The sequence below is a fragment of the Myodes glareolus genome, chromosome 5, assembly GCF_982192425.1.
Source record: "Myodes glareolus chromosome 5, mMyoGla1.1, whole genome shotgun sequence".
NCBI classification, from domain to species: domain Eukaryota; kingdom Metazoa; phylum Chordata; class Mammalia; order Rodentia; family Cricetidae; genus Myodes; species Myodes glareolus.
Window position 1 is genome coordinate 63,451,976 of NC_142030.1, and position 22,929 is coordinate 63,474,904.

A 22,929-nucleotide genomic window follows, 5' to 3' on the forward strand; every position below is an offset into this window, starting at 1 on the left:
TTTTTCCTTTGTGTTAAAAGAAATGATGCTGAAATGAGGTCTCACTATATAGGGAGGGGCAAAACAGAGTGTAGAAAAAAAGTCAACAGGATAAACCTCAAAAGGAGGGGTGTGAAGTATCTTTTGAGGCATAAAATATTCTCAGTAGAAAGTTGGAGAAATCTTCACAACTCCAGAGGAAGGGAGAAGTCTTGTTAGCGGGATGCTTGCCACTCAAGTGTGCAGAAGGGGTTAAGGGAACCACTCTACTGCTCCTTCCTGATCACAGGCTTCCTTGTGTAGGTAAGAGCGTTGCAGGTCTCTGAAGGCGATAAAAAGTCAGCATTTCTGTGCTCCAGACTCTTCTACCTCTAGTGCCACCGACTGCACTGGCCGAATTTCTCTCGGGAAAAACGACGCTTGGGGTAGCGATCCCTCTTCAGGCCGGTAGTTTTTGTTAGGCTATCCAAGCAGATAGGTTTTTCCCAAGCAGTCAGAACCGGACAGCTTTACCGCCCCACCTCTAATAACCAGAGTGTTCTCCGATATCGGAAGGCAAGTAGGGATACGATGCACATGAAGGAAAATTTAGGCTTCTTAGAAACTGGGGCATCATCTGGCCGGGTGGTGGTGGCACATGCCTTTAATCCCAGCACTGGGGAGGCAGAGGCAGGCGGATCTCTGTGAGTTTGAGACCAGCCTGGTCTACAAGAGCTAGTTCCAGTACAGGCACCAAAAACTACAGAGAAACCCTGTCTCGAAAAGAAAAAAAAAATAAAAGAAACTGGGGCAGCAGATCCTTGATGGCCTTGGCTGCCTTGTCTAGATAAGTCTTTAGGTCTTGGTATGCTAAATACTAGGATCATCTTAAATCATCTTAATCTTTCATCGACTCAGGAGGAGGAATGGACAGCTTCCAGCTAGACAGCATTGGATGCTCAAAGGCCTCCAGACTCCTCAGTAGGGCCACCTCAGGAATTGGGCAGATGGAAGACCCCTTCTAGCTCTTCCACTGGTCTGTCACACGCCCTTGATGGTCACAAAATGGCTACTGTGTGTACCATGGGCCTTGTATACCATCCCACGGGCACGCACACCAATTTCGGCCTCTGGCTCTTTTTGATGGGTGGCTCTTCTCTGATCAGGGGACACCCTTACCTGAAGCCAAGAGCTGAGAGGGCAGCTGGTTATCCCCACCCACAGTTGGTTCCTGGGGGTGTGGCCGTGTACCTGAACTTGGTCCCAGGTAGTTGGACTCTACTGGCCAGACATAGATTCAGACCGGGCTAGAGAAGCCCCTTCAAACACACCTCAACAGATGGCCTGCTGCCAAAGATGCAGCTTGGAATCACTTGGAGTAGAGTGGGTGCCTTTTGATCCTTCTATCATTTCCACCCATGTGCAGAGGAGCAGTGCCCCCCTTCTGCCCCTATCCTGCCTTTCGGAATGCTGAGAATGGCTTTGCTTTTCAAGTGCTGGATTTAAAAGCATGTATGCTAGGCAAACACTTTACCAACTGAGGTAAATCTTCAGGCCCTAAAATTTTGGATTTTGATGTTGAGCACGTGTGTGTGTGTGTGTGTGTGTGTGTGTGTGTGTGTACGTGCATGCCTCTCTCTCTGTGTGTGTATGTGCTTATAAAGGAAAATGCCCTTCCTTATGAATACCAAGAGTCAACATTCTTATTATGTTATTGGGTTGACCTTGGTTACTGCTTGTTTTATTGTTTTTAAAATTGATTTATTTTTAATTTTGGTGTGTATGTGTGCTAATACTCACTGAGACATGAGAGGGCATCGAATTTCTGGGAGTGGAGTTACAAATGGTTGTGAGCAGCCGTGTGGATGCTAGGAATTGAATCCAGGTCCTCTGGAAGAGCAGTCAGTGCTCTTAAACCTCCCCAGCACTTGGTCATTACTCTTAAATATCTAAGGGAAAAACTTGTTTTTACAGCCTTCCTATAATCTTTAAGATTTATTTACTTATTTATTTTTATTTTTTTCAAGATAGGGTTTCTTTGTGTAGCCCTGCCTATCCTGGAACTCTGTAGACTAAGCTGTTCTTGAACTCAGAGATCTGCCTGTCTCTGCCTTCTGGGATTACAGGTGTGCACAACCACACCATTACTGCTTTAAGTTACCATGCTGTTTTATCCAGTTATTTAAACTAGCTTTCTAACTCAGGTCCTTGCTTCTAGCCTTGGTTCTGCACTATTAAACTTTAACACTGCAGAAACATTGGTCTTTTCAAAGGTGAGAACTAACCTCATTGTCTACTCAAAAGGTCCTTCCATCAATTTAGAACAAAACCTCAGCTCTTTTCATGGTCTTCTAGGTTCCCTCTAGAAGGGCTTTCAACTATTTTTCCAAACTTGTTTCCTATCACTTTTCCTTTCGTCTTGGTCTCAACCATGTGGGGCTTCCTCTGTGTGTTAAGAGCATCAAGGGCTGTCCTCTCAGTGCATTTGCTCTTAAGCAGTCTGTACCTCATTAGCATCTGCCCAGACTCTTTCCTGACTACCCTATCTACAGTGATGCTTTCTATTTCTTTACACTGCCCTGCTTCTCTTCATTGCATTGACTATTGCCAGACATTATAAGGTCTAATTTTATTTATTGATTGATGGTGTTTCCACAAATATCTGAGGCCCCAGGCTTTTTTCTGTCAAATTTATTGCTGTATTCCTAATGTTTAAATGGTACCTCTTAACCAAGAAGTACTTAGTAAATATAGTTCAATTCAACCACTGTGATCAAATAGAAATTATTTAGTAAGCTTTGATCAGGAGTGGAGGGCAGGACTTTTAATAAATAACATTCAAAAGGCAGGATTTTGATGGGCAAGAAAAGATAAGTCAAGGTTGAAATACATATATATATGTATACATATATATATATAATACATAATAAAAAGCAATAACCAAGGTCAGACCAGTGACATTATATATATATATATATATATATATATATACATACACACACACAAAATCTCCTTTTAGTGTGTGCATATGTATGTGTGCGAGTCATGTATGTATATGTTCACATGAGTGTGTGCACTCATTTTAACAGATTATTGTTGTGGGGAAAGACACAGGTACACCATGGCCACTTTTATGTGGGTTCTGGAATCAAACTTAGCTCATCATTGGGCTTGCACAGAAAATACTTTCTGCTGAGCCATCTGGCCAGACCCTCCATCTTCTATTTTGAGAAAAGGTCTCTCACTGAACCTCAACTGTCTTGCTAGTTTGACTAGACAACAACCTCAGGGATTTGCCTATCTCTGCCTCTAGCACTGGGGTTACAAATGAGCACTAGAGTGGTAGGTTTTACATGTGGGTGCTGGGGATCTGAACTCACGTCTTTATGCAGCAAGCTCTTTAACCACTGAGCCATCTTCTGAGGCCCAAGGTTGTTATGTTTCTTCTAATAGGAGGGGGAGTCAAAAGGGCATTATGGCAGGGGTATGAGTGTATGATACACCTGTATTTCCCATTCCTTTTCTCTGTTTAGATATTTTGAAGGAAACCAAAGCCTTTGGGGAAAGACATAAAGCATTCAAAAGCTGAACTCAGTAGTAAGCTGCATAAAATACTCAATGGGATTATTCCACAAATTAAAAGAGGTAGCCATATATCTAGAGGGACATCTGATTTTTTAACAAAGAAAAAATAGATTTTGTTTTGGGATGGAGACTTCAGAGTCTGTTAGAGGAAGGTTTCTTTAGCTGTAGGAAATTGAGGTTGAGTGGAAAAAAGGATGTAGGGATGAATTAAAACAACATTTGATCACAGTACGTATGTTTGCTTTGTATATTAAACAATGCTGTTATTGTTTATCATAAGTTTGCCGTACTCTTGTTTCAAGAATAGGGTCTAATACAGATAATTTTTTTTGAAATTGTGCTACTCTAGGTTAAACATGTCTCTGTTAAGTAAGCCTAGCTATTTGAACCTTAAAGCTTTAAGAAGTGTAGCAGAAGGCTGCATAGGAAGTGTTGACCTAAGCAGGCAGCAGAAGGTGTGATATTCGAAGTGAAATGCCAGACCACCAAGCAGAAATGCAAAACAAGTTTCCATGTCTAGGTGCTTCTTAAAAACCACAAAGGTCACTCAGTGGAAACAGAGAGCATGTGTGGCAGATGTTCTTTAGGAGGGTCTGACTGTGCATTCCTTGGCCCCTCTCAGCAGGATTAGGAGCAGGCTTTCTTAGTGAATCTTAGAGAACTATAGTTGTCAGGCTTCTCAAGAGAATTTTGAGGGTCAGAAAGTAAATGCCTAGCAGCCTGATACTTGCTCTGTAGACCAGGCTGGCCTTAAACTCACAAAGATCCATCTGCCTCTGCCTTCCCAGTGCTGGGATTAAAGGTGTGCGCCATCACTGCCTGGCTACCTTTATCTTATCGGGGAGGATCTACCCAACAGCCCCTTCTGTTGGTCAAGAAAAAGAATGCATAATGCATTTGATGGACCAGATATAGGCTACACAGGAGGGAAAGAAAAAACAATAAAACCACCACCACCAACAACAACATGGCATAGATGAAAAGCAAGCAAGCAAATAAACAAACAAACACTTCCTCCAGACAAATAAAAGAAAGCCATCATAGTCATGGAGAAGTGGCAGCAAAAGAAATAAAGTATATGGCTCATATCACAGAAAACAAAGGAACTGTACTTTTTAGTGTTCACGCACTGAGAAACTCACATGAACACCCACAGAAAAGAGCCATCATTAAACACCTGTCAATCCCAGAAAACACAAAGCCATGTCAGTGAAGTCCACCCAATCAGGACCTATCTGTACCAACCTTTTTCTTTTGGGCCACCAATCAGCTCCCAAATCTTGACACAGAGACTTATTACTAGTTTTGGATGCTTGGCTTAGTTTAGGCACGTTTCTGGCTAGCTCTTCTAACTTAAATTAATCAGTTTTTCTTCATCTACTGTTTGCCTCGGGGCTTGTTACCTTTCTTCTGTATATCTTACTTCCACTGCTTCTCCATGTCTGACTGGTGGCTGCCTGGCTTCTTGTCCCGGCATGTCCCTCATTCTCTCCTCCTTCTCCAGTTCTTCTTCTCTCAAGCCTAGATTTTTTTCCCTCCTATTTATTCTCTCTCCTTTCCAGCCCTGCCTATCCTTTCTTTGCTTAGTTATTGGCTATTCAGCTCTTTATTAGACCAATCAGGTGCCTTAGGCAGACAAGGTGAAACATGTAACACATCTTTACATAATTAAACACACATTTTTACATATTAAACAAAGGCAGCATAAACAAAAGAACACATCTTTACACAGTTAAAGTATTATTCCACAGCATAAACAAATGTAACATGTCTTTGCCTGGTTAAAGCAGTGTTCCATAATACCTATCGGCTCTCTTTTTCTTTTCTCTCCCTGAACTCCAACTCTGAGTTTCTAACATCAGCCACTGAGAAGGGAAGAACTTGAGTAGGAAAGAAAAAGTGACGTAGGATTTCCCTTCGAATGCTGTGAATACAATTGGTTAATAAAGAAAGTTAGCTTGAGCCTATGGCAGGGCGGAGGCCGGAAGGTGGAACAGAATGCTGGAAGAAAGAAGGGTGGAGTAAGAGAAAAGCCATGCAGCTCCTGCCAGCGACAGACACTGGACAGAACTTTGCCAGCAAGCCACTGCCACGTGGTGAGACACAAATTAATGGAGATGGGTTAAATTAATATGTAAGAGTTAGCCAATAAGAAGTTAGAGCTGCCGGGCGGTGGTGGTGCATGCCTTTAATTCCAGCACTTGGGAGGCAGAGGCAGGTGGATCTGTGTGAGTTCCAGGCCAGCCTGGTCTACAAGAGCTAGTTCCAGGACAGGCTACAAAGTTACGGAAAAACCCTGTCTCAGAGAAGAAGAAGAAGGAGAAGGAGGAGGAGGAGGAGGAGGAGGAGGAGCAAAAGGAGAAGAAGAAGAAGAAGAAGAAGAAGGAGAAGGAGAAGGAGAAGGAGAAGGAGAAGGAGAAGGAGAAGAAGAAGAAGAAGAAGAAGAACCTAGAGCTAATAGGTTAAAGTGATTTAAATAATATGGTTTCTGTGTGATTATTTTGGGGCTCTGAGCAGCCAGGGACCAACAAGCGGCCCCTCCTACTACAGAAAAGGAAAAGGAAACTGCTTGCATTCCTTTCCTCTAAAGCTTTCCCTTCTAGTGTCAACTGAGGTTGAATTTTTGTGAAAATGTACGACTTTCTATTCTCTACAAGAAAACAGAAAAGTCATGAGATTTGCTGGAATTTGCACTAGGGGGCAGGGGGAAAACCTGTCCCACTGAGATAATTCAAAAATACAGTTATGATTTGACTACTCTCCCAGCTCACAGTGGCCTAACTGTAAGGTGGAGACCTTCCAGAACCTTAAAAGCATCCTAACTCTACACTAATAAAACAAGAGCCTTACACCAGGCCGTGGTGGCACGTGCCTTGTTTAATCCCAGCACTTGGCATGTAGAGGCACTCGGATCTTTGAGTTCTGAGGCCAGACTGGCCCACAGAGTGAGTTTCAGGACTGCCAGGGATAAACAGAGAAATTCTGTCTCAAAACAAAACAAAACAAATAAAAACAACCAAACAAAAAACTCAAAAGCCTTGCAATTCTTGTACTTCTTCTATTCACCAACAACTACAGTAGATTCCTGAAATAAATGAAATATAAAGCACTCAATTTTTATGGAATAAATAAACATTTGATCCCCAGCATTGTAAAAACAATCAAACAAAAGAATCTCTCAAGACAAAAATTAAATCTTACATTTTACACGAAAAAGTCATAATGGAAATCCATTAATCTTCACAATTAATATATACAGATAGAAAGGGAAATAAAGATTGTGATGAAAAAGTTCAATCAAATGATGTGAAAAATGCAAGCACTTGTGAAGAACCAACCTGCCTCAGTCTTAGGCTTAAAAGTCATCTTATAGCAAAGGCAAACTAAGTTCATACCTGTTTATGATTAAACTTCTGTTGCTCAAGGGTTGGGCTAAGTAAGCTCCACCTGTAACTCTAACAATAAACGGTTCTGTACTACCTGTTCCAGGAATGGCAATCACATTTTTGTTCCAAAAAGTTAATAACTATCTTGCAATCCTACCTTTGTTTCTAAAGGGTTGTTATGACTACATGTTGCTACGGTCACCTAGCAACCACATCTATGTTTCAGGAGGTGGTGAGGATAACGTGCTCTACTCCTGCTCTACTCCTGTCGTCTGCTCATTCTGCCCATCACATCCCCCATTTGGACATCCCCTGCCCTGAAAAAAAACCTTGTCTTTTTCACAGCCAATGTTGACCACTCAAACCCTGCCTTAGGGGAAGCATCCCTTGTACGTGAATAAAGAAAACTTGCTTTAACTAATCTGGCCATGATGATCCAGGTTGGCTGTCTTTCTCCTCCCATCTTTGGGATTAAAACTTGTAATAAAAGGAATATCTAACTGGTCATTTTTTATTTAGTAAAATTTATTTATTGTAAAAACATTATGTTTATTTATTTGTGTGTGTGTGTGCCATGACATGATGCTCAGAGGGCATCTTTGGCAGTCTCGTCTTCCACAGTCTGTTCCTGGGGCTGAACCTAGGTCAGGCAGGCTTGTGCAGCACTTTTCTTGATGGGCAATCTCGTTGACCCAGTCGTGGTTATTGAGATTAAAAAAATTACTGAAATTCTCATGCAAACTTATTTTTTAAAGATTTATTTTATATGTGTATGAGTATTTTGTCTATGTGTATTTGTGCACTGTGTACATGTTTTGTGGCCAAGGAGGCCAGGAGAAGGTATAAGCTACCATGTAGGTGCTGGAAACCCTACCCAGGTCACCCTGAAAGAGCAGCAAGCACTCTTAACCACTTAGCCACCTTTGCAGCCCAAACCTACTTTTTACTTATTTATTTTTTGAAGAAAAGATTTAGTTTTATTTTATGTATATATGAATTTGTATGCACCGTGTGTGTGTGTGTGTGTGTGTGTGTGTGTGTGTGTGTGTATGTGCAGGGCCCTGTGGAGGTCAGAAGTCATTGTTGAGACCCTGGAATTTGAGTTACAAATGAAGAAAAGTGTTCTGGGAGCTGAATCTAGGTTCCATCTCTCCATTCTTTCATTCAAAGTGCTTACATTTGCTACCGTTCCAGATAGGCTGCATCTAGATGGAGAATTTTCATTTTAAAGGAATTATATTATTATGGAACTCCTTTAGCTCTTAGGGTGGCGCCTGTTCTCTAGTTAGAGATGGTTTTAGACTGTATCATTACATTTATTTTCTAGGCAGTAGGAGGGAAGAAAGGGGGGAAAGAGAGCCCAGTTCCTCTCTTTGAAGGAAAGTTCCCCCATTTGGTCATTTCATGGCTGCAAGGGAGGTCAAGGACTATAGTCGTTTATCTTTGTTTCTTTAATCTTGAGTAAATTGAGAATTCTGTTACTTAAGAGGAAGGAGAATACGGATATTGAGGCAAGTATTTAGAAGTCACTTGAAACAAAAGACAAATGTTTAGCAATGTGTAAGGAAATTCAATACCTGCTATCTTATTTAAGCTTCGTCTCATTGAGAAGAGAAAACAGCTTAGAAATTTATTGCACAGATTTGCGGATGTGTTTCCTCATTCTTTCACTCACACAATAACTTAGGAGTACCTAGAAAAAAGACATAGTTTCTGTTTTTCCAGAGAGGTCATCATCTAGGAGAGAAAGATAGTCATGAACAAAAGCAGGATCTTTGTTGGACAAAACAGGATGTCTTAGTTCTTGGGGGACACAAAAGGGAAAGATCAGTTATTCTGGGGGGAAAAGAGTATATATTCAAAGTGAGGCAAAAAAATCAGTGATAGGAGCTAGGTGGTGGTGGCGCACACCTTTAATCCCAGCACTTGGGAGGCAGAGGCAGGTAGATCTCCATGAGTTTGAGGCCAACCTGGTCTACAAGGGCTAGTTCCAAAATAAGCCCCAAATCTACAGAGAAATCCTTTCTCAAAAAAACAAAAAACAAAACAAAACAAAAAATACATTGATATAATTTAATTAATAAGAATTACACAATTTAAAATATACCAAAAGGTATGAAGACTAGGAAAGAACAGGGAATGCAGCTCAGTTGGTAGAATGTTTGTGCAGCATGCATAAAGCTGTATAAACTAGGCATGGTAGTTTATACATGGTGGTCTAAAATCTCAACACTCAGGAGGTAGAGGCAGAAGGATCAAAAGTTCAAGTTCATTCTTGGCTCCGTAGGGAGTTTAATGCTATCCTAGGACACTCATGATGCTGTCTCAAAACCAAATGACAACAATATCATAGAGAATCACCTAGTAAGCGTCTTCATTTAGTTGTCATGAACTTGATAACATAATAAGTTTCCACTATAATTATACTGGACAGTCCTAGTTAATAGGAATCCTAAAACCTGAATTTTCATATGAAGTTTGACTTTAGTATCAATATAAACTAACTGTTTTCTCTAGAAGTTATTGCCAATAAATCAGATAAAGAGGAATAAGAATCTTCCTAAAATTGGAAAATTATTAGACCAAGTATTAAGAATCTTTTAAGACATTCTAAAGCATTTGTTGCTTAATTATCACAACATTTATCTATTTACTTATTTACAGAGAGGGCTTCAATAGGTATATAGAGATTGTCATTTGCTTTTATAATAGATATACTACCATAGGGCTCAGAAATCTTTTTGTAAATTTATAATTTATTTTTAATATGGCAAAGGTGAAAGATTTAAGAAATGTCTTGGAGGAGGGTCAGAGAGGAGTGGGGAAGAGGCAGATTTCCCTTGATGTAGAAGAGGAAAGTGGTTCCCTACCTTTTTTTTTTTTCTGTGAAAACATTTGTAATTATTGAAGTTACTTTTCTTCAAAACATATGCACTTAAGGAATACATCTATTTTTAAATGTCCAAACCCTAGAATTTACTAGGTCTGTTGCAAACACTTCAAGGGATTTTAGATTTTACTGGCAAAGCAGTGCTTGGACAGACTGATGTAGGGAAACCACCAGGGAGGAATTACCCTGCTGACATGGCTGACGCCACCTCCACAGAGATGCAGGCCACCTCTGACTATAGAGCTTCTTCTCACAATGAAACAGAGAGCTGCTCCGCAGTCAATGTTGGTGGGAGTGGAAACTGATGCAGCCGCTATGGAAATCAGTATGGAGGATTCTTAAAAAGCTAAAAATAAAACTCGCATATGACCCCGCTTTGGACAGTTACCCAAAGGATTCTAAGTCCTACCACAGAGATACTGCACATTCATGTGTATGTGATATTCACATTAGCCAGGGAATATAACCAGGAATGGATAAAATGTATACGCACACACACACACACACACACACACACACACGTGCACACACACCCTGGAATTTAATGGGACTGTAAAGAAAAAGGAAATTATGACATTTGCAGCAAGGTGGACAAAACTGGAAATCACTAAATGAAGTAACCCAGATTCAAAAGACAAATACTGCATGTTTCTTCAAATATAAATTCTAGTTTTTAATTTTTTATGTGGGCATTTATGTGTGTGTTCTGGTATAGGTCATGAATCTAGAAGGGGACTGTGTGGAGTAAATAAAGTCCTGGGACTATGTGTATTGTTGACATGGTCTTGCTAAGTTCCCAATGCCTTGAACCCAACAGAAGTGGAAAAGCCTTCCCCAGGGGAGGCTCAGAGGGATGGCAAAGCCTTCTTTGAGTTCAAGTGTGAAGGTTAATAGTGTGTGCATAAAATGTCCACTGTAGCTTTCTTCCTCTGGATGTTTATAACCTGGAAGCTGTTCCCATACAGAGACTGTTCCTAGTGATAATTTCCAAATTTTTGTTTAGCTGTATGTAATGTCCATAAGTCCTTATTTAGCTGTATATAAGAATCCTGAGGTGGGGCCTGTGGGGAGGGCTGTGCTTCTCCATCAGAGAGCCCAGACGTCCTCATCCCAGCTTTTCTGTATCCATCGCTGTGTGTTTGTGCTTTTCTCATTCCTTTACTTCCCCAATTAGGTCAGTCACTGCAGCCATGCCGAACGTGGAAAGGCAAAAGAGGTCTTCAGGAAGAGGAGAAAAGAGTAATAAAATTTAAGTGACATGAAAGTGTGTATATCATAAGGAAACCCATTACTTAGTATGCTCATTAAGAAAAATAAAAGATTCCTTTTCTATGTAGGCATCAGCTCAATTTCAACGAGTTATGTGGGTATTGTCTACAGCAATGGAACCTTGCTGTCAGTTTGTGGAGCAACTTAGAGTCTTGGGAACAGTTTGGGTTATTTGGGGATTTCCTTGGAATCACTTTGGCCAACAACTCAACTGGATGAAACCCAGTCCAGTACTGGAAGCTTCATTTGGTGACAAGAGATGGTAAGTTGGAACTACATCTCCCTCATTATGTGGAGGCTTCATTTGGATCACCTTCATATATTTTAGGAAGTTTTTGCTGCACTAGGATTCCATACTAGGTCTCAAATCTAACTGTCTTTCCCCACATTTCCCCCTCAACCCCATCTCCCCTTCAGTCCTATATTCTAGTGTCTTTGGTATAGAAAGATACTCTGCAGGCAACCAAAAGAGAAATGTAAACGCCAGTTCAGTCACAAACCCTTTGGATCTATAACATTGTCCTACGTGTTAGTGCAATGGTGGCGCAAAGCTTGTGGGAGTAACCAACCATTATCTGGTTTGTCTTAAGACCTACTCCACACGATGGAACCCATATCTAACACTGCTTGGGTGACCAAGACCTTAAGACTAGATAGGCTAGGGACCTAGAATAAAAACCAAATAATATTGGCCTTAAAAGAAAAAAAAGTACTGGTAAAATTACCCCTAATGACATTTTGCTATACTCATAGATAAGTTCCTTCCTCTGCCACCATCAGAGAAGCTTCCTCCAGCAGCACATGGGAACAAATTACAGACAACCACAGCCAGGCATTACTTTCAAACACACAGCTCTAAATGGGATGTCTCCATCAAATCCCTACTTTCAGAGCTCAGGGAATCCTGTAGAAGAGGAGGCAGAAAGAGTGTGAGAGTCAGAGGGGATGGAGGACACCAGGAGAACAAGACGCTCTAAATCAGCTAAGCAAAGCTATGTGAACTCACGGAGACCGAAGCAGCAAGCACTGGACCTTCACGGTTCTGCACTAGTTCTTCTGTGTGTATATCATAGCTTTCAGTTTAGTAATTATGGGACTTCTGAGTGTGTGAGTGAATGAGTTTCTGATTCTTGTGCCTTCTCTCGGCTCTTTTCTATCTGTTGGTTTGCCTTGTCTAACTTGGATGTGATGGTTTTCGTTTTATATTATTATGTTTATTCTATTAAAATATTCCTTTTTGATATAATTCCTTTACATTGTGAAAAATTAATCAAAGTCATATACGTTTGCTAAACTAGACTCTATACTTTCCCAAAATTATATAAATGCTGGATACTTTAAAAGTATCTTTGGGTTATTCTATGCTTATTGCCTTGATGGTGGTGATGTTTTTAAATGTGTATATATGCCAAAATTTTTCAAGTTTTACATTTCAAAAATGTATAGCTAATTTTATGTCAGTTATACCTTATAAACCTGCTAAAAAGAAATGAAAAAATACGTATTAAAAAAATCAAAATCAATATCCAAGTAAATCTAATATGTCCTACTTATTTTTATATAATCTATTTTTTGAAGGAACTTGTTTATCTATCCTGCAAATTATAAGTTTTATTGATGGCAATGAAAGATTCCTTAGATTTTAGGGCTAGACACAGAAATGTTTGCTAGTGAAATTTCTGTGTGTGTGATGGGGGTGGGGAGATTAGGCATATTTTGGTAATTGTTCAAGATGACTCAAGGACACAGGAGGATTTATCTGTAGTGTGCTTTCTTGTTGGGACCAGCAGCCTACAAATGACAACACAGAGTCTTATTAATTATGAAAGCTTGGCCATTAGCTTAGGCTTGCCCACCAGCTCTTATAATTTAAATTAACCCGTCTCTCTCTATATATTTTCTCAAGATAAATTAACGCATATATATATATATATATATATATATATATATATATATGCATGCATTTCTCTGTAACTTTGGAGCCTGTCCTGGAACTAGCTCTTGTAGACCAAGCTGGCCTCAAACTCACAAAGATCCTCCTGCCTCTGCCTCCGGAGTGCTGGGATTCAAGGTGTGAACAACTACCACCCAGTCTTTGAATGTGTTCTTATTCACTCTTAAAGGATGAGTTTACATAGACTTAGTAAGATTTGTCTAGATTTCTTTGAATTTCAGCTCTAAATAAAATGGAAGAAGGAAAGTTTTCTTTCTATATTGTATTTTTTGCTACCTCTCCTTTCTTCTGGTAGCCAGTGTCATCTCTCTCTCAATCTCTCTCTCTCTCTTTCTCTCTCTCTCTGTCTGTCTCTCTCTCTGTGTGTGTGTAGCCCTGACTCTCCTGGAACTCACTCTGTAGACCAGGCTAGAAGTCCTGGGATTAAAGCTGTGCGCCACCACTGCCGGGCTCACCAGTGCCATTTTTCTTATCTTTCCAGTATCAACAAAATATCCAGGTGTGGCAATGCAAGCCTGTAACCCCAGTGCTGATCAGAAATGGAGATGGGAAGTTTGCTGGAGCTTGCTGGCTGCCAGCCTAGCTAAAAAAAACAGAGAGCTGAAAGTTCAGTAACAGATTGTCTCAAGAGAGTAAGGTAAAGATCAGAATACTTGATAGGAGAGGATTCTCAGCATTCTCCTTTGGTCTCTGAGTGTATACCTAAGCACATCACAACACACACACACACACGACAAAATAAAAATATAAAAAAACCTCACATATTAAACACACATACATAGTTACTGTTTACTGAAGCTCTTTTATTAGGGGAAGTTGACTTAAATAGAGCACATAACTTAAATAAAAGTTTGTTTTTTGTTTTTTTTTAATGCGGTGATATTATGTTTGAGTAATGCTACTCAGACATTACATAGCCTAGTCTGGGAAGTGCTCGGGGAGTGGACAAGTTCCTTTGAGGGGCATCCAAAGTCTTATCAAATATAGTATATTCATTTCATTGGAAAAGTACCCTTAGAAGAGTCATATAATCCATGACTCTTCCTTCCATAGTATGTACTGAAAAATTTATCCTTGACTGCAAACGATAAGAAGCTAAACTCATTTTAAAAATTATAACTAGCTAAGAACACGCCTTGACTCAGAGAAATGACTAAATCTAGAAGTAGGCTTCGGGCTTAGTTTGAACTCCTTCATAACGCGCCAGTTTCACCTTCAGGCCAGCTTCCTTCATGGTAGCAGAGTGGTCTCAGTAACCCTAACCACCCATCAGAACTGCCAGAGTGAGAAAGACTTCTCATTCTCCTCCAAACCCTAGGTGGGCCTGGCTCTCATAAGTGGCTAATACTGTCGGTTTAACAGGATACAGAATTATCTGGGAGACAAGACTCTGGGTGTGCCTGTGAGGATGATCTAGATTAGGTTAACTGAAGTGAGAAGACTGACTTTAACCGTGAAGTATCACCCTTCTTTGACCTGGGGTCTTGGGCTGATTAAAAAGGAGACAGTGAGCTAAGTGTTCATTGTCCCTTTTGTCAAATAGCTTGGCTCCATTTAGAAGACAGCAGAAGGTAAAACCTATGACTTTCTCAAGTGTGGATTTTCTCATAGAGTCTGACTCTCACTATCTACTTCTTGCATATTTACAAAGAGACTCCAAAAACTTGAAAATCAACAGATGATTTGTATTACTCAAATCCTAACTTTATTAGGTATCAAGATTTAAAGCATTCGTTGGGTTAGGTTTAGGGTTAGGAAGGCTCTCAGGGTTCAGAGTTTAACAAAAATACTGTCTGGAAAGAACCCAACAGGGAGGGAAAACCCAGCTTAGTTGGAACATTCTTGCTGTGACCCATCATCTGTAGGCATTAACATTAAGAAAAAACGAGAAAAGAAACTTGTGTTTGAAAGCCCTTTGACAAATGTTACATTTCTCAAAGTAGCTTTTGGATCTGCGTGGGCAATAAGGCCAGGGCAATTGAAGTATAACAACAAAAGAGAATTTTCAACTCAAGAAGTCGTTCTACAGCTCACATCGCTAGATACATTTAATGCAAACAGTAACATTTCTGACTACTTCCCTAAAAACCAGGTAGGACTCATCCTTGAAGACACAGAAAGCAACGAAGTAGATCCTTCTGGAATCTCTAAAATATTTCACAGATTAAGGTTACATATATAGGTGCCATAAACCTAGGGAAAAAATGTCTCAGGAGATTGAGGGAATGGACAGGTCATTTCTGGCTGCTTGATCTAGAAAGGAAGATATTCAGAGTTCAAAGATCAGTACAACACTTGTGGTAGAAAATAGATACTTCTCTAGCTCATCTGTCCTCCAAAATCTCGTCTCTAAAAGGATAAAAGGTGAGACCCTGTTGCCTTCACAGTTATGTTCAGCGCTTTCTTATGTGCTCATGTGAGTCTGGAGGAAACAGTGAAGGGGGATGCTTCCCGGAACAGAAACACCTTCAAAGGACGCAGAATGAGTCCCGGGGAAAAGTTAGTCCTCCGACTGCGCAGACTGGAAATATGTAACACCGGTTTGGAAGGAGAGAATCTCCTCAACAGGGAATTATCTTAGAACTCAGTCACTGCTGGGGCCAATTGGCCACACGCCTGCAGGAGGGCCTCGTGCGCTCCTACTCTTCCTGCTCGCCTCCGGTCAGGTTTGTACTAGGCGCTCTCGGGGCCAGGCGGGGTCAGGCGGGGCTGTGTACGCGCGTGCGCGCCGCCGCCTTGGGCAGAGAAGGCGCCTCCGCCCTCGGGAGCGCGCACGCCGCGCCGGCGGGGTGGGGGAGGAGGACGGGCGCGCGCGCTCCCGCCCGCCTCCTCCTCAGTCCGCCCCCTCCCTCGCCTCTTCCTGCCGGGCGGTCTTCTCCCCTCCTCAGCCCGCTCCCTCCGCCCTCCCTAGGCTTCGGCGGCAGCGGAGTGAACGGGACGGGCCGGGCCGCAGAGCTCGGGGCGGCGGGTGGGACTCGGACGTCTGACAGAGTTGTTGTTCCGGCAGCGACCGCGGAGACGTGAGGTGAGGTGAAGGCGGCCTTCGAGGGGCCCGAGGGCGGCCTGACGGCAGGGAGGCGCGGGCCGGTGGGTCTGGGGCGTTCCGGGCTGGTGTAAAGAGGGTCCGGGTGCGAGGCCCGGCCCTGGACCGGGATGCTGGAGGACCAGGGCGGAAGGCATCCGGCGGACTCAGCGCCGTCGGCCGTCTCCCGGACACCCGGGTTCTCCGGGTGGCTGCTCGTCGCGGCGGGGCCGCTGGGCGGGAGGCGGGGTTGGCGCCCCTCACCTGGGGCGGAGTGGTGGCTTGGGCTCCCGCCACCTCCAACTGTGTGCCCTCCTGACATTGCCGCCGCCCCCGCCGCCCGCTGCCGGGATGTGGCCGCTGCGGGGTTCATAGTCCCAGCCGCCCGAGTTCGGGGGGGGGGGGGGGCGTGTGGACAGGGTTATTTTCTTTCCCACTTGAAAGCGTCTGTTGGATCCCGTGTCATTCCCTGGCTCTTCCCCCTTCCTCCGCCCCGCGCACTTTGCTCCGTTCCTGCTGGCGATGCTTGTGGTTTTGCTGTCTGGGGTAGACTGTTTTTTAGGCAGATCTCTACCTGCAAGAAATGCCCTGCTTCAAAGTTGACCGCGTGGGCCGTGACAGACACCCATCCACACCCCCGCGCTTGTTATGGGTGCTCCGTGTCTTGATAACTGAGTCCAAGTTTCTGAGACTGGGCTAGTACTTTGCTCTGATCGCCAACGGTGCAAGGCTGGGCAGTGCGTCAGCATGTGGAAAGGGGCCACTGGCCATCGCGGGAGGTGGCCAAGAGAAAGGGGGCTGAACTGACAAGAGTTCATTTCTGATTTCAAGACAGTTTTTGTCAGGTGCTGGTGTTTTCTCCTTTGACTTCTCAGAGTTAGTTATCAGAAAAAAACTCAAATTTAGGCGATTCTTGTTTTCAGAATTGATGACATTATGCAAATAAAGTGATCCGCTAACTTTTCATTGATGGCAAGGGCTTGCTTGACATGTTTATCGCTGTTTGAAAACTGATTCCAAAGCCTGCATTATTGTCATTGGGAGATTTAGATAATTTTAATGCATTTAAGTTTTCTCGTGTATGAGAAGAGGTAGGTAGTTGATTGTTACAATCCAGGAACACAATTTCATGGAAACCATAGGACTTTTCTAGTAGTGTTTACAGTTGACATGTGCTGCACTTCTGTAGAATATCCAGCAGTGATCAGAAGGTCCAGACATAAAGTTTGTGGTTAAATTGGAAGTGGGTTTTGCTCGTGGAAAATATTAGTTCACAAGCTCCTAGGAAATGGAAATTGGCCTGTGATTAATTATCTTGGTTGAGTGCTCTATATGAAACTGACACTGAGGTGGTAAAGAAGAAAGGCTAGATGAGTTTTATGTATACATTATTACAAAATTGTACTGCTTGGGAAGCTAGCTAAGGCTTTGAGTTAGATTGATGCCCGTACTAAATGAGTTCAAGATGTACTCCAATACCACTAAATAATCTAGAGGAGAAATAGATGTGGTTGTGCATGGCTTACCTGTGAGATATTATAAAGCTTAATTTGTGCTCTGGTAAACTGCAAACGAGGCAAATAGTAAACATGCAAACGAAGTGCAAAAGATATGACTGGAGAGCTAACAAGTTTCCTACTTTCTTTCCTTCTCTTTTTAAACATTTGATGAAAAATTTTGTATATTATGTTTGTGCTGTTCTGAGAATTTTTGGTTGTTTGATCATTGCCTCATGATTTATACCATTTTTTATTACTTGAGAGGTTATGTTGTTTTGTTGGGGTATTAATTTATTATTTTTTAAAAGATTTATTTAATTTTATGCCTGTGAGTGTTTTGTTTCCACACACACTTTTTGTTTTCCAACACAGTTTTTGTTTATGCACCACTGTGCCTGGTGCCAGAGGAGGCCAGAAGAGGGTGTCAGGTCCTCCTGGAACTGGAGTTACAGACAGTTGTTACCAGAGAAGACCAGAAGAGGGCGTCAGATTCCCTGGAACTGGAGTTACAAACAGCACCTTGTGGGTCCTAGAATTGAAGTCAGGTACTCTGGAGGAGCAGCTAGTGCTCTTAAACTGCTGAACTGTCTCTACAACCTTATTTACTTATTTTTTTTGAGACAAAGAGTCTTATATCGTGGCTTTGACTGGCCTGAAATTTACTATGTAGCCCACACTGACATTAATCTTAACCTCCTAAGTGTTGGGTTTATGGATATGGACTACCAAGCCCAACAGTATTTATCTTTGACTCACAAAATTTTATTAAGCATGAGAAACAAGAGTTTTCATTTCTATCAACTCATCAGTTCCAAATTTGTTACTTCTGAAAACTCTTCTTTCCTTTACCCGAAACTTGAAATGATTTTATTGCTGTGTATTTATTTGAACTCTGAGATACTGCAGTGAAGCTGAAAGTCCTAGGTCTGGGGGAGTAGTGAAAAGAGGAAATTTTGTTGTTCTAAGTACAATTTTTATGTGGGAGAGATTAACAGCCTTCTGGATACTGCCTTTGAAGAGAGGAGCACTTAAATATCAAAAAATCTCTTGTACTGGAGGTGTAGAACTGGGGCTTCAGCCTACCATTGTTTTTGAAAATTCTTTTGATATCTATCTACCTACATACCTACTCACCTATCTCTGTATCTATGTATCTATCTATTTGTATGAGTGCTTTGCCTGCTTTTATGTACACCATCTCTCTCTCTCTCTCTCTCTCTCTCTCTCTCTCTCTCTCTCTCTCTCTCTCTCTCTCTCTGTGTGTGTGTGTGTGTGTGTACCTGGTGCCCCTGGAGGTAAGAAGAGGACATCACATCCCCTGTATCTGGAGTTAAAGATAGTTGTGAACTACCTTGTAGGTGGTGCTGGGACCTTTACAAGAGCAACATGTGCTTTTAACTGTTGAGCCAACTCTCTAGCCCTCAGCCACCAATCTTTAAGTGGTATGGAGAGGAGGATGTGAGGAGATTGAAGTCAATAATGTTGTAAGTAGCCTTTGGAAGTCCCAAAACAGAGAGCCCCTCCCCTTATGTCTTAAATTTCAATCCGTTCTTGCATGTTTATAACATCTTTTAAACATTATTTTAAACTTTATTATAAAATGCATTGCCAAAACTGAAACAAAACAAAACAACAACAACAAAAATCATTGAGATTAATCAGACCCAAAGTAAAACTTCTCATCTCATATAAATGATTCAGCCCTGGAGTTTGAGGATGATTGTTAGCCAAAGACTGACAATCTTATTTATTTCTTTTTCCTAGTTGTTTTTGAGACAGGCTCTTGCTGTGTAACCCATCCTGGGCTCCAGTTTACTATGTAACCTAGTCTACCTTTGAACTTGTGATCCTCTTTGATTCTTGAATCCAGGGATTTTACCACTATGCCTGGCCAACCCAGGGATTTCTCCATTAATAGTTTTATGGTCATTTGCTACGAAAAATGGAAACAGAAAAAAAAACAGAGTTGAACCTGAGTAATGAAGACATGTACACTAAAATTTTATTTTAAAAAATTTATATGTATGAGTATTTTGCTCACATGTCTGTCTGTGCACCACATGTGTGCCTGGTGCCCTTGAAATTCAGAAGGGGATGTTGGATTCTTTAAATTGGAGTTGTGGACGGTTGTGAGCTACCACATGGGTCCTGGCAGTCACACCTGGGTCCTCTGCAAGGCCAAGTGCTCTTAACCGCTAAGCCATCTCTCCAGCCTGATATACTCATTTTTTTTTTTTTTGACTTGCCTGCTGTCTTTTCCGAGTAGGCAGTAGTTTTGACTTTATAGTTAATATTTGAATTGGGTATAGGTATGCAGACATTATTGGACTCTAGGAAGTAACAGTTAATGAAGTTAAGCAGACTTATGTCTCAAAACTTTCTATTTTGTTTTTTTTTTTAACTTTTCATATTGCTCTTATTCAGCCAACAAAATGTCACAGTTGTTTGAATATGGCAAGTTCATACTCACGCTGACTCATTTTTGGTTATCTTTGGCCTTTTTAAAAAAAATATAATTTTGGGGGATTTTGCTAGGAAACCTGTAGGAATATTTTTAGTTGATTTAGAGTTAGATTGGGCTAAGATTATTAGTGTGCTTAAAATTTTGAGCCTTCTTGTTTTATAAATAGTCTTAAAAATAGAAAACACACTTTTATAAATACTCATGAAAAATCTGACTATAGGCAGTTTTGTTGTGATAGACATAGTACAGCCAGAAATACATTTAGGAAACTTCTTTGCTCCTTATCCAGTTTAGTATGCCTAAGTAAAAAGTTAGAAAAGTATTTCAACAAAACTTGCTTTTTTCAGAGTATGAAGACTAAACAATAATTTGTAAATTTTATTTCACTTGCCTGTTATAAGCTCAGCAAGTTCTATATGTCTTTAAGAGTAAAGTAAAATCCTAATTTAAATAGAGGATTCTTACTTAGTAATAGAAGTCCTGTTGGAAGATGCAAGCTTGTGTTGAGAATTTGAGGAAAATTAGTTGTAGTGACTGCTTGCCTCCTCACTACAATTAGTAATAGAAAATTTGCTTTTTTTTCTGCACTGATTTTTCTGTGTAGGCTTGTCAAGTGGATGGAGGCATTGACACGAATACCAGAATCCATGTGAGATTTTTGCTTTTCATAATATAGAATACTTGGAATTTATTGGTATTAGTAGTACCGTGTAATGTATTGTGTCCATCAGGCATATGGATCTGAACAAAGGTAGAGAATCTTGACCTTAGCTGATACTTTCTAAACCACATGCCTACTTCCTATAACTTACTTGACTTACAATGATATCAACAGGTATCTGTTACTTTTGTTTTTGAAGAGAGCTATGAATTGTGATGAAGAGACCATGTAACTAAGAATAAAATTTATTGATTTGTATACATGAAGGATACTGGAGATTGCTGTGCTGAGCATTTATTAAACTGTTTTCACTATACTCCACAGGGTGAAATATTGAATTTCATACTTGTGTGCTCACACACAGACATAGACACAGACACAGACACACACACACACACACACACACACACACACACTTGAAAGAACAGTGTGGTAAAACTCCTTTTAACTTTCAGGGCTGTATTGATTGGCTACGGAACTTGGAACAGAAATTGTACATACCTCTTTCTACCTAGCTTTGTGTGTAGTGATATTGTCATAGTCTTGCTTGACTAGTCATAGTGGTATTATTTATATCAGGGACCACCAACAACTAGTATAATTTAGACTCCCTTCTGTAGCTAGTTGTTAAATGTAAAACACATTACTGGCTTTAAAACATTTAAAATATTCTTTTCATGTCACTTATGAGAAGATGCTAGGATTTAACTTTCTAATTAATTTTACACTCTAGTAAGGATGACCAGCCTCATTTAATATAAGTAGCACTTCCACAAGCACCCAAAAACAAATGAACAAATGGATGGGCAGATATACATACAAACTAGTTTAGCATACTTTTCTAACCTGCAGATGAACATACAAAACCTAACACCCAAGATCATATGGGTGTTTATTGACAAAGTCAGGGTTCTGGATTAGATTTCAGTATCTATGTTTTTGCCTGCCTCAAAGAGACAGACTTTCACATAGCCTAAAATTACCCCTGATCCCCTTTGAGATGATCTTGAACTCCCTGTCTTCCTATTTCTACCTCGCAAGTGTGAAGATTTTAGACATGTGTCAGCTAGTGGGCTCTGTCCTTTCCTAACCCAAGCTATTCATTTAATTCAGCTCCAGGACTCTGTTAAGCAGTACGCAGTTTGAATAGAGATGAATAAGGCATGGTCCTTGACCTTGAAGTCTTCATGCTTATGTGAGTGATTAAATATGGGGATACAGGTATAGTGTAAGTCAGAAAGTAATGGGTAGTAAAGAGATAAAGTACTACAAGAGTTTAGAGAGCGAGGAAAGATTACCCTAGTTGTAGTAACGGGGGAAGAGGACATTTTACCTATGCTTAGAAGAATGGATAGAATTTTGAACTTGTGGAAATAAGATGTCTAGTTTGGAAGGAAAGCCTTCCTGGGCCATGAGCTTGGGTGATCAGAAGCTTAGAGACGTGGGTGGGAAAGAGTATTGAAAGAGCTAGGTGAGAATGTCGGTTACCCTCAGATTGTTAAGAGCCTAGAATGTGTTTTTCTTCTGCTTTAGGCTTATCTTTTGTTTTATATCTAGAGTCATCTTGTACTTCTTAGCATTAAACAAGTTTTATATGCTGTGCTCTTGATTAAACATGACCTTGAGAGCAGTTAAATTTATTTGTAGTAAAAGTTGAAGAAGAGAAAATCTGTGTTAGAGAAAAAACCTGGTGCTCATTGGCTTTCAATGTATTGGAAAGACAAAATCTTTTAGAAGATATTAGTGTTTTTCTTTCACTTTGCTTTGTTCAGTATAGAGCATCAAATTGGCTAGACCAGGGCAGGAAATAATTGTTTTCAAAAGATCTGCTAGACTGTGGTTTCTAAATGACTGTGTTTTCACATTTTTGAGGCTGTTGCTGGTTCAGACAGAAAGTAGTTGAACTATTGGCTTTAGAATTTAAGGCAGCAACGTAGAAATTTCATTCCAAATCCGTATGGGAGAAATTGAGTAAGTAAATGTATGTGTGTGTATGTGTGTGTGTGTTTGGCTGTGTATCCATGTGTGTATATGTCTTTTCATGTGTTCATATGGGTAGATATATGTGTGTAGAGGTAGAGGTTGATGTCTGATATCTTCCATGATGACTTGCTTTCCACTTTGGGTATTGAGGTGGGGGTCTCTTGAACTGAGAGTTTGTTGATTGTGTTAGTCTAGCTATCCAGCTTGTTCTAATGATTCATTACCTCCATATCTGACCTTTGGGGTTACAGATGGGCT

General features: G+C 40.9%; 1 protein-coding gene across 2 annotated transcripts in view; it reads left to right on the forward strand.

Moving 5' to 3' along the window:
• Window positions 1-15,927: 15,927 nt before the first annotated feature.
• Rabgap1l (RAB GTPase activating protein 1 like) overlaps window positions 15,928-22,929 on the forward strand; it is a 632,406-nt gene continuing 625,404 nt past the window's right edge. For both annotated transcript variants that reach the window (XM_087906361.1, XM_087906363.1), the window contains exon 1: window positions 15,928-16,067. The gene's annotated coding sequence lies outside the window, so the exon portion shown is untranslated. The remainder of the gene's footprint in view (window positions 16,068-22,929) is intronic.